Here is a 14,210-nt window from a genome sequence, read left to right as displayed (position 1 = left end):
ACACCACAATACTTCCATCAACTTCTTAATGTCCTCTCCTCTCAATAGTTGACTCCCTGATATTTTAATACAGAATTAGTTTTGAGCAAAGCATATTGGAACTGGTCATTAAAGATAAATAAATAGAAAAAAATAAAGAAAATAAAAAAAATAAAGAAAAGATGTAATTTTTTCCCCAAAATCTCGCAGCCAGTAGTCTAAAAAAAATAATAATAATAAAAAATAAATAAATAAATAAATAAAGAAATCCTGGAATTTTTTGTCCAAAATCTCGCGATGAGGTGAGGTGACTGGTACAAACGAAAAAGTCAAAGCGTCTCAAAAATATCAAGAAACGCAGTTTTCCAGATAAATCAATTTGTGGAACAACACAAGAGAGGAACTCGTCCGGTCAGGTAATAAACCAACACTAAGTTCGGTCGATGCTGATAAAGAGAAGGAACCTTACAAATGTGGCTCCTTTCCCGTTTGTAATAAGGTCAATGCAACCAGGAAGACAAACACACACACAACTGAAACGACCAATTACTAAGAGAATACTGCTGACGAGCTCCTTGATTCGAGGTAAAAACCTCGAAGTGTTTGTCAAGATCCATGAGTCGGAAGGGGTACGTGCCCCGCAGGTCGTCAGTTAAGTCTTGGAGGAAGAAAACAATAAATAAAGCAAATGAATATAGATAGATAAGTAAACAAGTGAAAGAATAATAACGATAATTATTGTCCGAAGGTCGTAGGGTAAGTCTTGAAAAAGCAAAGAAAAAAAAAAAAATGATGGGGAGGGGGGAAAGGAAAAAAGAAACAATAATCACTGTCATCTGGCTCTTAAGAGAGACAAATGGTACATGAACTCGGCACGCACTCGGGCTACCGGACCAGATCCTCGCACACACCGATGCTAACCCCCACCCCACCTCCCTATCACCCGAAGAGTTCGCAAGGGTCTCGGCCTGACGAGCAGCACCTCCCCCCTCCCGCCCCCACCCTCATCCCACAGCCGGCCCACTTCAAGGCTGCTGTGGTACCTTGTCACTATTACGACAGGAATACTTCATTGAATAAAAAGTCTCACGCAGGAAGAAATACACACACACACACACACACACACACACACACACACACACACACACACACACACACACACACACACACACACACACACACACACACACACACACATCGCACACACACACACACACACACACACCAAGTGAATACATACACACACACACATATATATATGTATATATATATATATATATATATATAATATATATATATATATATATATATATATATATATATATATATATATGTATATATATATATATATATATAGGGTGTGCACACAGAATTGAATACGATAGCATTTTTACATTTGTTAACCTGATAATCTATTTTTTCTAACTGTAGATCTTGCTTCAGAAAAAGAAAATATCGTGAAAAAAATAACATGTGAACATGCTATGTTATTCATGTTCCACGTGGCTTAGTCTACTACAAGAACATAGTTGAATGAGATTCCCACGTTAGCACCCTCTCAGCCTCAACGACGACGACGACAACGATACGACCGGTTTGAGGCCCTCATCACATCCATTCCCAAACACGACTTTTCTTTGTTACGAAACTAAAAAAAAAAAAAAAAAAACGAAGCTGCCCCCCTCCCACTCCCCCTACCCCGACGTCCTTCCCACCCCCCCCCAAAAGTTCCTCCCCTAACCCCCCCAGTCTGCTCCTAGTCCCTCCTTCCCCTCCGCACTCCTACCCCGACTTTAAGCATCATCTGTCCAACGTCTCCCATAGCAAAATGTATTTATTTATTTCAACATTTCACTGACCATACACCGGCAGCCCTACAGTAGCCGGCAACGATCCATATGTTCTCCGGTAGATCTCTCTGGGAAGATTTTCTTTTTATATTATTTTTTTCTTTTTAAGCGTTTGCGAGGAGGTTACCCGCCCGGAACTCAACAGTTCCTCCATGAAATCAGGTGTTGTCCACGTGATGCCACTCTAAGGAGTTGTGGACTATTGTCCGTCCGTGTTGCATTAGTGTGCGGGGATGGTGGGGAGGGGTTGACGATTTTTGTAACCAATCAACTGGGAAACCATTCTCTCCGACGTCCTTCACCTGAACCGCCATTTGCGGGTTCTCAACTTTGGTATCTAGCGTCAGACGAGGATTTCATCTAGCTGTGGGGAGGGAGGAGGAGGGTCGTCCTACAACCCATTTATACAGAGTTGTGATGATTCCGCATAATGGCCACAAAATGGCGGCGTGTCTACATGGACTCTGCGTGTCTACATGGACTCTGTATAAACCAGTGATTCATAACCCGCGGTACCCCAAAGGGGTACGATACATGATAGCCAGTGCAATGGTACAGTATATTTACCATGAGAAAGCATAATGTGTATTCGTTGTATCCTACTAATTGACATATTTGTAATTTGAAAAAAAAGTACCTTTGTTCAGTAATTGAATATATAGGGCCCCGACAAGGGGAGGGGCAGGGGGGGGGGAGCACTTGGTGAAAAGAAGGTAAATCAAATTCCCCCTAATGTACTTTTAATGCATGATTTATTTATCATGAGTTGTGTGTATGAATGATGTGTGTATAAACATTGTTTTGTAGATGAATGTTACATGTGAATCGTGCTAGTGACCATCAGATGTGGAAGGTGGTGGTGTGTGGGGGGGGGGCGGCACTTACCCATGTCGGGGCCCTGTGAATATATCTAATAATTTCTCACCAAGGTTTGTGTCACTAATTCTTTTCATATGTTTGCATTGTGTTTGTATTGGATGGGGGAGATATTAAGGGGTACTAAGGGCACTGAAAAGGGTTAAGAACCACTGGTATACATGGACTCTTATTGTATCCGAATACACAACGACGCATCATATTCAGTGAACAAAGACAATAAGTTCGAAGAATCCATAGCAAGAACAAAAAGATAGCGCGAGCGAAAATGATTTGGCCACAAAATGGCTCCCTGGGTCAAGTGACTCTAGGTCACCCTCGGGGAGCAGAGGGGTGGAGGAGGAGGAGGAGGACGAGGAGTTCTGGCCTTTGCACGCGATTTCGAACGAGGAAGAATCACTCGAACTTCGTCCTTGGGGATCTGTCATCGAAGATAGGGTCGTGACTTGGTGCCGTCACGTGATTATTTCTTTAGAAGGTAAGGTGGAGGAGGAGGAGGAGGAGGAGGAGGAGGAGGGAGACAAAAACGACTCTCGTAGACCCCCACCCCACCCCATCCCCCACCCCGAGGAGGGGATAGATGAATTTGTTATCTCAAGGTCGGTGGTCGGTGGTCGTGGTGGTCCATTCGTGAAGAAGCTAGAACCATTCCCCCACGAAAGAATAAATAAATAAAGAACATGAAATTATATTGATAATGATTATAATCTGAAACACCTCCCAGAAAAGAATAAAATCAATAGATAAATAATAGAATTATAAATAATAAATAAATGGTAATAATGATAATTATAAACTGGAACATCTACTACAAAAAGTATGTAATAAAAATAGAAAGGAAGTGAAATAAAGTAAAAATGAATAATAATTAAATAATAATAATAATAGTAACAATAATAATAATAATAGTAACAATAATAATAATAATAATAGTAACAATAATAATAATAATAATAACAATAACAATAATAATAATAATAATAGTAACAATAATAATAATAATAATAATAATAATAATAATAATAATAATAATAATAATTATAATAATAATAATAATAATAATAATAATAATAATAATAATAATAATAATAATAATAATAATGATAATATTTCATGTCCACCAGGCTGGAACCCCCTTGAAATACACGAATAAAAGAAAAAGTAAATATATACAATATATATACATACACACACATATATATTAATAATGGCAATGATGTTGTTCACCAATCAATGTAGCCGACTTTCCTGAAAGACGTCTTGGTTTGCCAACTGGACGGGACCGAGATCGATTCCCGTTCAGTTGGCATGGGGAAGCGTCACAACACTGCAAGCAGTCACTGGCTCCCTTGATGTGGTTTGTCACATCCAAGCTATGAAGCTCTCGTCTGGGAAAGTAAAGGCTGTCGATCACGAACCCAGCACACTCAGACTATGAAGGTGAATCTCTCTCTCTCTCTCTCTCTCTCTCTCTCTCTCTCTCTCACACACACACACACACAATCTAATCAAAGGATTACAAAGGCAAAGCATGCCGACAGGAGACCTTTTGATCCATATCTAGGTCGGATGCAAAAAAAAAAAAAAAAAAAAAAAAAAAAAAAAAAAAAAAAAAAAAAAAAAAAAAAAAAAAAAAAAAAAAAAAAAAAAAAAAAAAAAAAAAAAAAAAAAATCATATTAATAATAAATTAAAACTATAACAATGTAAATAACAATTAAAATACATAAATAAATGCATTGGTATAGTTGAATAACAAACAAACAGGTAAATAGTAAATGATAATAAATTGACATATAACTAATAATAAATGAAAATCAGACAAAAACAAATAATATAACATAAATTATAATAATTACAGCATCTTACTTAGGTATTTATCTAAATGATTCTTAAAGCTTCGAACTGAACTACATTGCACTACCTGTGCAGGAAGTTTATTCCATTCATTAACTACACGGTTGGCAAAGTTGTTTCTACCTACTTCCAAATTGAATCTATTTCCGGACAGTTTGAGACCATTGTTTCTTGTCTGATTCTCATTCAATGTGAAAATTTGGTCACTTTTGATGTTGTCAATTCCCTTTAAAATCTTAAAGACCTGTATCAAGTCACCTCTGAGTCTACGCTTTTTTAGGGAAAACAGATTCATGTGCTTAAGTCGATTTTCGTATGATTTATTTTTGATATTTGGAATCAGTTTGGTGGCTCGCCGTTGTACTTTTTCCAGTCTGTCAATGTCTTTAATGAGATTCGGTGACCATACGGAAACAGCATATTCCAAATGTGGACGAACTAACGATTTATATAGCTTGTTAATGAGTGATGGACTTTTGAAATCAAAAGATCGCGCAATCAATCCCAGAATCTTATTTGCTTTCTCAGAGGCTGAAATACACTGCTTGGATGATTTGAGGTCGTTACTGATAATTACGCCGAGATCTTTTTCACTATCCACTTTTGTTAACGAATTTCCAAATAACTTGTAATCGTACTTGCTGTTATTTTTACCTATGTGCATTACCTTGCATTTACTTGTGTTAAATTTCATTAGCCACTTTTCAGACCATTGCTGTAATTGATCTAAATCTTCTTGAATATCTAATTGGTTTGAGTGATCATTTGCCACTCCGCACAGTTTTGTATCATCAGCAAATTTGGAAACAGTAGATTTTAGTCCATGGTCTATATCATTTATATATACTATGAATAGAAGTGGCCCAAGAACGGAACCCTGAGGAACTCCACTTGCAACACTTTTCCATCCAGAAGTTTTTCCATTTAAAACAACTCTCTGTTTTCGACCTTTCAACCAATTACTAGTCCAACCTAATAGGCTACCACTTATTCCATGCAAAGCTAATTTAGTAAGTAGTCTTTCGTGTGGGACGGTATCAAAAGCTTTTGCAAAGTCTAGATATATTAAATCTATATTGTTTCTTTTGTCATAATTCGAGATAACTGTGTTGTAGAATTCGAATAAGTTAGTCACGCAAGAACGTTTCCGTCTGAAACCATGTTGGCTATCATTTATCAAACGGTTACTTTCTAAATGATATTCGATAGCAACCAGTTTATTGACTACGATTATGAATTACTGTATAACCACCAGAGCTGGGCGCGTTCCTCGGTGTCCTGACTATATATGTGTCAGTCAGGACAACGAGGAGCGCACCGAGGAACGCGCCCAGCTCTGATAACAACATAACCCAAGTTGTACAGGTTCCAAGGCATAAATCGTTGCCTTGGCTTAGCTCGCCCCTTAACCTCCTTGTTTACCTGCGACACAACGAACATCCAAAATCTACCAAGAGATGACGAAAATATTCAGAGATCACAAAGAGACAAAAGGTTAAGAGACGTGGTGATATTGTTTACTAAAAGTCCATTACCTCTTATAAGAGAGGTAGCTTAGTCGAGGCACAAAATCACTTCTTATATACGATCATTTAACATCCCCGGTTTCCCTCTCTTTCTCTCCCCGTGGATGATAAAGGGTCGTCCCTTTCTCCCGCTACATTGTTCGGCAACATTCCTTCTATACAATTCACACTGACACGTTTGACAATACGTGCGCAGACAAGGTTTTCAAGGTGGAATTATGTTTTCAATTAAACAAATGAATTGTAAGATTTCATGAATCCTAAACAAAAATATTCTAAATATATTAAATCTCAAATAGACTTGGAAAGTGTGCGCATTGGCGATGTGCATGCGTGCACAAATCATTTGCAAAGAATGATGAAGTATGTGCGTACAAGCAGCTGTCTGCGCGCGCACAGTACAAAATGAAACAAAAGGAAATAAAATAAAATGAAATAGAAATAAGAAGACACATTCTTGCACTCAGTGGGTGGGCACGACGACGACGACGGCGTCGCTGTGGTACAGTGGTAACGTGCACGGTTGACCGCCGCCTGGGAAGATGAGGTGCACAGGTTCGAGTCCTGGCCACGACATCAGCCCAGAAGAGTAGTCCTTTTGTAAGGCGTCTTCCTCTGGACCCTGAGCAAGGTAGTTCGTGACGTCAAAGTGACCGTGTTTTCGGTACTTTGCGGTGCTGATCAGGGTGCGCAGAGAGGATGCGCAGGTGTGACGTGGGTAGCCCGCTTGTTGCGAGAACAGAGCAATGTGGGAGATCAAGGAAGCCTTGAAGGCTGGCCCTCCCCCTTTTACCCCCCCCCCATCCCACCCACTCCCACTCACCTAGGGGATAACTCCCAATCGGGGAGTCGGTCGTAAGGGCGACACGGGAACTCTTCCCCCCCCCCACCCCCCACCCCAGATGTTGCCAGGGGATTCTAGTCCTCACACCTCCAACTCCTCCTCCTCCTCCTCCTCCTCCTCCTCCTCCTCCTCTTCCTCAATGAGTGACAAAGAAGTTAGGACCGAGTTAGATGACAATTATCCAAAGCCATCCATCTTCCTCTTGATTAATTAATCATCATTCCTTAGTTGCCTCTTAACTTAGAACGCTTTCGAGTGACATGAGTCAGTTGCCACTGAGCGGATCCTCCTCCGTTTCCTTCCCTCACTGGAATTTTCCCTCTATCAATCGACTCATTCTCACTCTCTCTTCTGTTTATGTGTGTGTGTTCGTGCGTGTGTGTTTTTTTGTGCGTGAAATTGTGGTGTGCGTGTAGGGTGTGCAAGTGCGTGTAGGGTGTGCATGTGCGTGTAGGGTGGACATGTGCGTGTAGGTGTGCATGTGCGTGTAGGTGTGCATGTGCGTGTAGGTGCATGTACGTGTAGATATGCATGGAAGTATGCATGTGCGTGTAGGTGTGCATGTGCGTGTGGCGCGAGTATACACGTGTGGTGCGAGTATGCGCGTGTGTACGTGTACGCTCGTGTATGCACGCGTACACGTATGGGCGTATGTGGATCCACATTTCCTGTCTCCACCGCGTTCCGCATTCTTGGCTCCCATTCTTGAGCGTGTGTGTGTGGTGGGGGCTCCACCCGACCCCCGCCACTCCATATAAATACACTTAGAGAACACCTTTGCCTGGATCCACCTCTGACCTCCGCGCTGACTTGCACGACCTGATTGCCTTGGTCTCGTCCTCGCTGACGAACGTGGAGGAGAGGGAGGAGGTGGTGGTGATGCTGATTCTGCTGTTGGTGATTTGCAGGAGCAAAACGAGGAAGCAATGTGATGGTGATGGTCAAGAAGAGGAGGAGAAAGGTAGGGAAGAAATGTTATGATAGTGATGATGAGAGAGGAGATGGGTAGTCTCTGTTCCTCTCTCTCTCTCTCTCTCTCTCTCTCTCTCTCTCTCTCTCTCTCTCTCTCTCTCTCTCTCTCTCTCTCTCTCTCTCTCTCTCTCTCTCTCTCTCTCTCTCTCTCTCTCTCTCTCTCTTTCTCTCTCTCTCCCACTGTCTCTCTCTATTTCATGACATTAAATGGTTGAATTATTCAGACACGCTCTCAATATTTGTCATGATTATGCGTCATTATATGTTTATTTCAATTTCGCTAACAATGGAAACAAATGTGAAGTGTTCAGCATTACACAATAATATACAAAATTACAAAATACCGATTTCTCCAGGTTGTCATTGTCTTACATATAATGAGGGAATGTAGGACGTCACACCAGAGTTCTTTTGGTGCCACAGAACGCCTGCAGGGTGCCAGAGAACGTCAGCAGGGTGGCAGAGAACGTCGGCAGGGTGCCAGAGAACGTCACCAGGATACCACGGGACGTCAGCAAGGTGGCAGAGAACGTCAGCAGGGTGTCACGGAACGTCGGCAGGGTGCCAGAGAACGTCAGGAGGGTACCACGAGACGTCAGCAAGGTGGCAGAGAACGTCAGCAGGGTGCCACAGAACGTCAGTAGGGTGCCTTGGGACGTCAGCAATGTGTTAGAGAACGTCAGCAGGGTGTCACGGAACGTCGGCAAGGTGTCAGGAAACGTCAGCAGGGTGCCACGAAGCGCTGGCACCAGGCCTACCAAAATAAGAACCAAGTGACCTTGCGCTGAACGATTTAGTCGCGAATGCAACACAAAAAATGTACAATCATCTCTCGATAAAAAAAAAAAAAAAAAAAAAAAAAAAAAAAAAGGGATGGTTGTCTCCCAGCCCAATGTAATATTGTGGAGAGCGTCTTCTTGCATTTCTGCTCAATCATGTCTTTTTTTATCTTTTCTTTTTTTAGGGGGAGGGGGAACCCCGTCGGGCGTAACAAGATAATACTGGATATACTGTCTCAAACCGCTCGAGATGACAGTATAACGGTTGTCCAATTAGCCTCTCGAGGTCTTTCCCGACATTTGCTACGGTCTTGGGTCGTGTGCTGGACCTGTCATCGGCAGCTGTTTCCTCCGGATGAGAGCTCAGAGCTCGTGTATGGCCCGATCCATGGGTACATTTGTGACCTCACGCACGCACGCACACACACACACACACACACACACACACACACACACACACACACACACACACACACACACACACACACACACACACACACACACACACACACACACACACACACACACACACACACACACACACACCTCCATGCCCACCGTCCTCCTTTAGTCACAATAATATGTATAAATAGATTGTTACTAATATATTTAATCTAAAAGAATAAAGAACAGAGTGCAGGGAATGGGGAGGACAGGGTGGGGAAAGGATGGATGTACGGAAGAAGAGGAAGAGGAGGAGGAGAATGGGGAAGGTGTAAATACGAAGTGATAATGGATCTAAGACGGGGCATCTTACAGATTTCGTTCTGGCTGACGTCAGACGATTTTATTCAGCCAAGACCAGAACTTCGTTGACAGAAGCCGTCACGGTTGGTTCCCTTCGTTAAAATGGCGAAGTTTAAGGGTTTAGAGTTTAGACAAAAACCAGACGATTTTATCAATCTGTAGGGAAGATTTCATCCTTATAGTGTTAAGGTGGAGGAGGATTTGAAGATGTGAGGCCATGGGGAGGAGGAGGGGAGGGGGAGACGGGGAACCACGAAGAAGAACGACAGTGAAGAAATAAGATTTCAAGGAAACGGAGGTAAAAAACGAATAACAGATGTAGGAGCAGAAATGGGAACCAGATTATTGAAGGCAAATAGACCTTGAAGACGACGAGGAGGAGGAGGAGCACGGAGGAGAAGAGGAGGAGGAGGAGGAGCACGGAGAAGAGGAGGAAGAAGAGGAGCACGGAGAAGAGGAGGAGGAGGAGGAGCACGGAGAAGAGGAGGAGGAGGATGGGTAGCACGGAGAAGAGGAGGAGGAGGAGCACGGAGAAGAGGAGGAGGAAGAGGAGGAGCACGGAGAAGAGGAGGAGGAGGAGGAGGAGGAGCACGGAGAAGAGGAGGAGGAAGAGGAGGAGCACGGAGAAGAGGAGGAGGAGGAGGAGCAGCACGGAGAAGAGGAGGAGGAAGAGGAGGAGGAGGAACGAAGGCGGAAGCCAAAAGGTAAGTAGGAAGTCTACTCCTGAAGTCATTGTGAAGCAGAGAACTGGATAACACCCACTCCCTCACCTTCCCTCCTCCCTCCCAACTCCACCGCCGCCGCCACCGCCGCCACCGCCGCTTCGGGAGCAACAAACAATAACAAGGAGAGAAGGCGCGAAGGAAAGCGCGACTAAGCGCCCACGACGACAATGCGGGCAACCTTGGTGCGCATTGAGATGCGCAGTGAGATGCGCGCGCATCCCCCGCACTATTTGTCCGCCCTGGGACAATCCATATAAGATATGGAATGTGCATTGTCTTGTTAATCCGGTGCACGCAGCGCCGTCTTCTTGTGCCCGTTGGGAGTGGGGGTGGAGGAGTAAAAAGACATTGTAACAAAACATCCGTGTGTGTAAGCATGCGCGACAGCATGCTTACACACACGGATGGTTTGCATACATGCATGTGTATATCCATGATAGATTGGATATATATATATATATATATATATATATATATATACATATATATATATATATACATATATATATATATATATATATATATATATATATAATCATACATATGTTTGTGTATATATGATTCACCATGGTCTTGGATCACATGTTGGACTCATGATCAACAGCTATTTCCCTCCCGGAAGAAAGCTCAGAGGTCATATATGACCGATCTATGGGTAATGCTGTGACCTTACACGCACGCATACCCCCAACTCCCCACCCACGAGAGTTGAAGTAACGACTCGCAGCGCAGCGATAATGAAATCATTTCAGCCCTGGGCGGGATTCAAACCCGGACCGCCGTAGTGGCAGGCAGGAACTCTACCACTGCACCACGAGTCGTGTGTATGTGTGTGTGTGTGTGTGTGTGCGTGCGCGCGTGTGTGTGTGCTCGATGTATTGTATATGATAATATTGAATAGAACTATCGTAGCAATTTCTCATAGATAAACAAACGATTTTTTATGGAAGAAGTGACTTTTTCCGATTAGATGTTGAAGAGGACCATTTAATATACAAACAATTGTCCAAGAACACACACACACACATCACACACACACACACACACACACACACACACACACACACACACACACACACACACACACACACACACACACACACACACACACACACACACACACACACACAGACCCCTTCCTTACCAGTTGGCCCTTTGTATTCAGTGCCACCAGGTGATTTAATTCAACTGCGGAGCCTCATCGGTGGTGAAGGGATTAAATACAGAATAGGTATTACTCCAACGCTTAAGGAACTCCCCTAAAATAAATGAAAAATGAAAGATGAATGAATACATGCATAAATAAATATTTAAATAAAGACATAAAATATACATACATTGATAAATCAATGAATAAATACAAATAAAAGATAAAGAGGAGACTCCAGAACGGAAGTCGAGGCGACATGACGTAGGAGCTGAAGCGACATGACGTAGGAGCCGATGCGGAGATGATTTATAGACCAACCTTAGGTGGCTATGATTATATACCTCTGATATGAACTACACAAGTCTTGGTATGTTACTGAAGAAAGAAAAAAAAGAGGGAAAACTTGTATTTCATAAAGGAGGAAATTACGTAACAGCAACCAAAAATATTAACAATACAATGACTCACAGAATAACAAAATAATAACAATATTGTAGAAATGGACTATAAATGTGAAGAAAAATATATCAATTTAAATTCTCAAAGAAAACTTGAAAACAACCAAACTAATAAACAAATAGATGAAAAATGGGACACATTAATGCCATGTAGTATATGTTAAACAGTTTAAGAGACGTAAGGACTTTGCTCAAAGGGTACAGTGACCGAAGAGGGAAGTAGCTACCCCTACTAACGACTTAACTACCATGACCTCGATTATGCTGAAACACGCTCACCCGAGAGAGGTACCCTGTGGACAACGTTGTCAACAGTCCCTCCTAATGTCAACATTGTTGTCGAGTCCCTGGGAGAGGAGAGAGGTGAGGTGAGGCTGATAATGTGAGGTGAGTGCTTGGATCAGCAATCTATAATAAGCACACACCTTATGCACAATCCGCTATCTTATATCCCTTCATAATTATCGTTATATATATATATATATATATATATATATATATATATATATATATATATATATATATATATATATATATATATATATATATATATATATGTATATATATATATATATATATACATATATATATATATATATATATTACTCTATCCTCCCTCTGTCTTGGCCTTATGTGCTTCACCATGGTCTATGGTCACGTGTTGGACTCGTGATCGACAGCTATTACACTCCCGGACGAGAGCATTATAGCACGGAAGCTACGGTCTAAGGGCACTGTTGCGACCTCTCACACTCTCTCTCTCTCTCTCTCTCTCTCTCTCTCTCTCTCTCTCACACACACACACACACACACACACACACACACACACACACACACACACACACACACACACACACACACACACACACACACACACACACACACACACACACATAAACACACAGTCCCTTTGGCTCAAAGAGAACGGTAACAACTTAGTATTGCAATGCTTTTTCTCAATTGATCTCTGTTCCGCTAAGTTAGTAGACCGACACGCTAACCACTACACCAGTAAGCCGTGCGCGTGCTCAAAACTGCATGTGTATGTGAGATTCACTATGGTCTTGGATCACGTGCTGGACTCGTGATCGACAGCTATTACCTTCCCGGAAGAGAGCTCAGATCTCATATATGACCGATCTATGGGTAATGCTGTGATCTTACACGCACACATACCCCCAACTCCCGTCCGCGAGAGTTGGAGTAACGACTCGCAGTGCAGAGATACTGAAATTATTTCAGCCCTGGGCGTGATTCAAACCCGGACCACCGTAGTGGCAGTTGGGAACTCTACCACCGCGCCATCGTGTGTGTGTGTGTGTGTGTGTGTGTGTGTGTGTGTGTGTGTGTTTGTGTGTTTGTGTGTGTGTGTGTGTACACAGGAAAGGAGCAACGCTCGTTGGCTTCCATCTCCCGTGTGAACATACGCATGTATGTATGTACGTATATATGCGTGTATGTGTACCCGGAAGTATTGTGTACGTGTACCCACGTATGCGTGCGTTTGCGCGCGCGCGCTCGTCTCTCTACATAGAATTAGAAATTGAAGAGGTGAAAGAAGAGACTGACATCCCCATTTATCCCCGACTTAATAAAAAAATATATAAAAAGATTCACAAATAAAATTGATTTACTAAAGCAACATATAAAATTACATACTATAGCGGACAGAGGCGCTGGTAAACTGCAGGACACCATAAACAACCAACCCCCCTCCCCCCAACATTTGCAGTTTTTGGTCAACGAAGCGTATGATTAGGGGGGGGGGAAGAGGGGTCGGGGGGGTTTTACCTAGTGTGTGTGCGCGCGCGCGCGTGCTCCTTCGACATTTGCTGCGTAGTAGAAATGTCGACAATTGGTCATTTATGATTACGGTTGAAGGACATCTTTCCTTTTTCCATGCCATGTGGATTTTAGCTATTTATTTTTTCATCAGGACAAACGCGTTTGAAAAAAAAAAGTAATTTACTGAAACAAAACAATGCAATCTTAGAATGTGACTCACCACCACCACCAAGGTCTTGGATTACGTGCTGGATATGTGATCGACAGCTGTCACTCCCCCGATATGAGCTGATACTTCCTTTAGTTCCATCGGTAGGGAATGCCATTTTGTGTGTGTGTGTGTGTGCGCATACACACACACAGACACAGACACATACACAATTATATATATATATGTATATATATATATATATATATATATATATATATATGTATGTATGTGTGTGAATGAGCGTATATATACATATAAACATACATAAATATATACATATCCATACACAGAAACATACATACATACAGTACACGCATATATACACACATATATACATACATAAATACATACATACAAATACACACACACTCAAACTCAAACTCAAACCCAACAACATTGTATTTACATACGCCCCACAACTCTCATCACACTCTTTCAAACATTCCCAATTTC

General features: G+C 42.1%; 1 protein-coding gene across 1 annotated transcript in view; it reads right to left on the bottom strand.

Annotated features, from left to right (window-relative positions):
• LOC143028508 (uncharacterized) overlaps positions 1 to 613 on the bottom strand; it is a 7,357-nt gene extending 6,744 nt beyond the window's left edge. The window contains exon 1 of the mRNA XM_076190705.1: positions 1 to 613. This exon is cut by the window's left edge and continues 297 nt beyond it. The gene's annotated coding sequence lies outside the window, so the exon portion shown is untranslated.
• Positions 614 to 14,210: the final 13,597 nt, after the last annotated feature.

The sequence above is a fragment of the Oratosquilla oratoria genome, chromosome 9, assembly GCF_046742065.1.
Source record: "Oratosquilla oratoria isolate Oo_2021 chromosome 9, ASM4674206v1, whole genome shotgun sequence".
NCBI classification, from domain to species: Eukaryota; Metazoa; Arthropoda; class Malacostraca; order Stomatopoda; family Squillidae; genus Oratosquilla; species Oratosquilla oratoria.
This window is presented reverse-complemented; position numbering and strand designations above follow the sequence as displayed.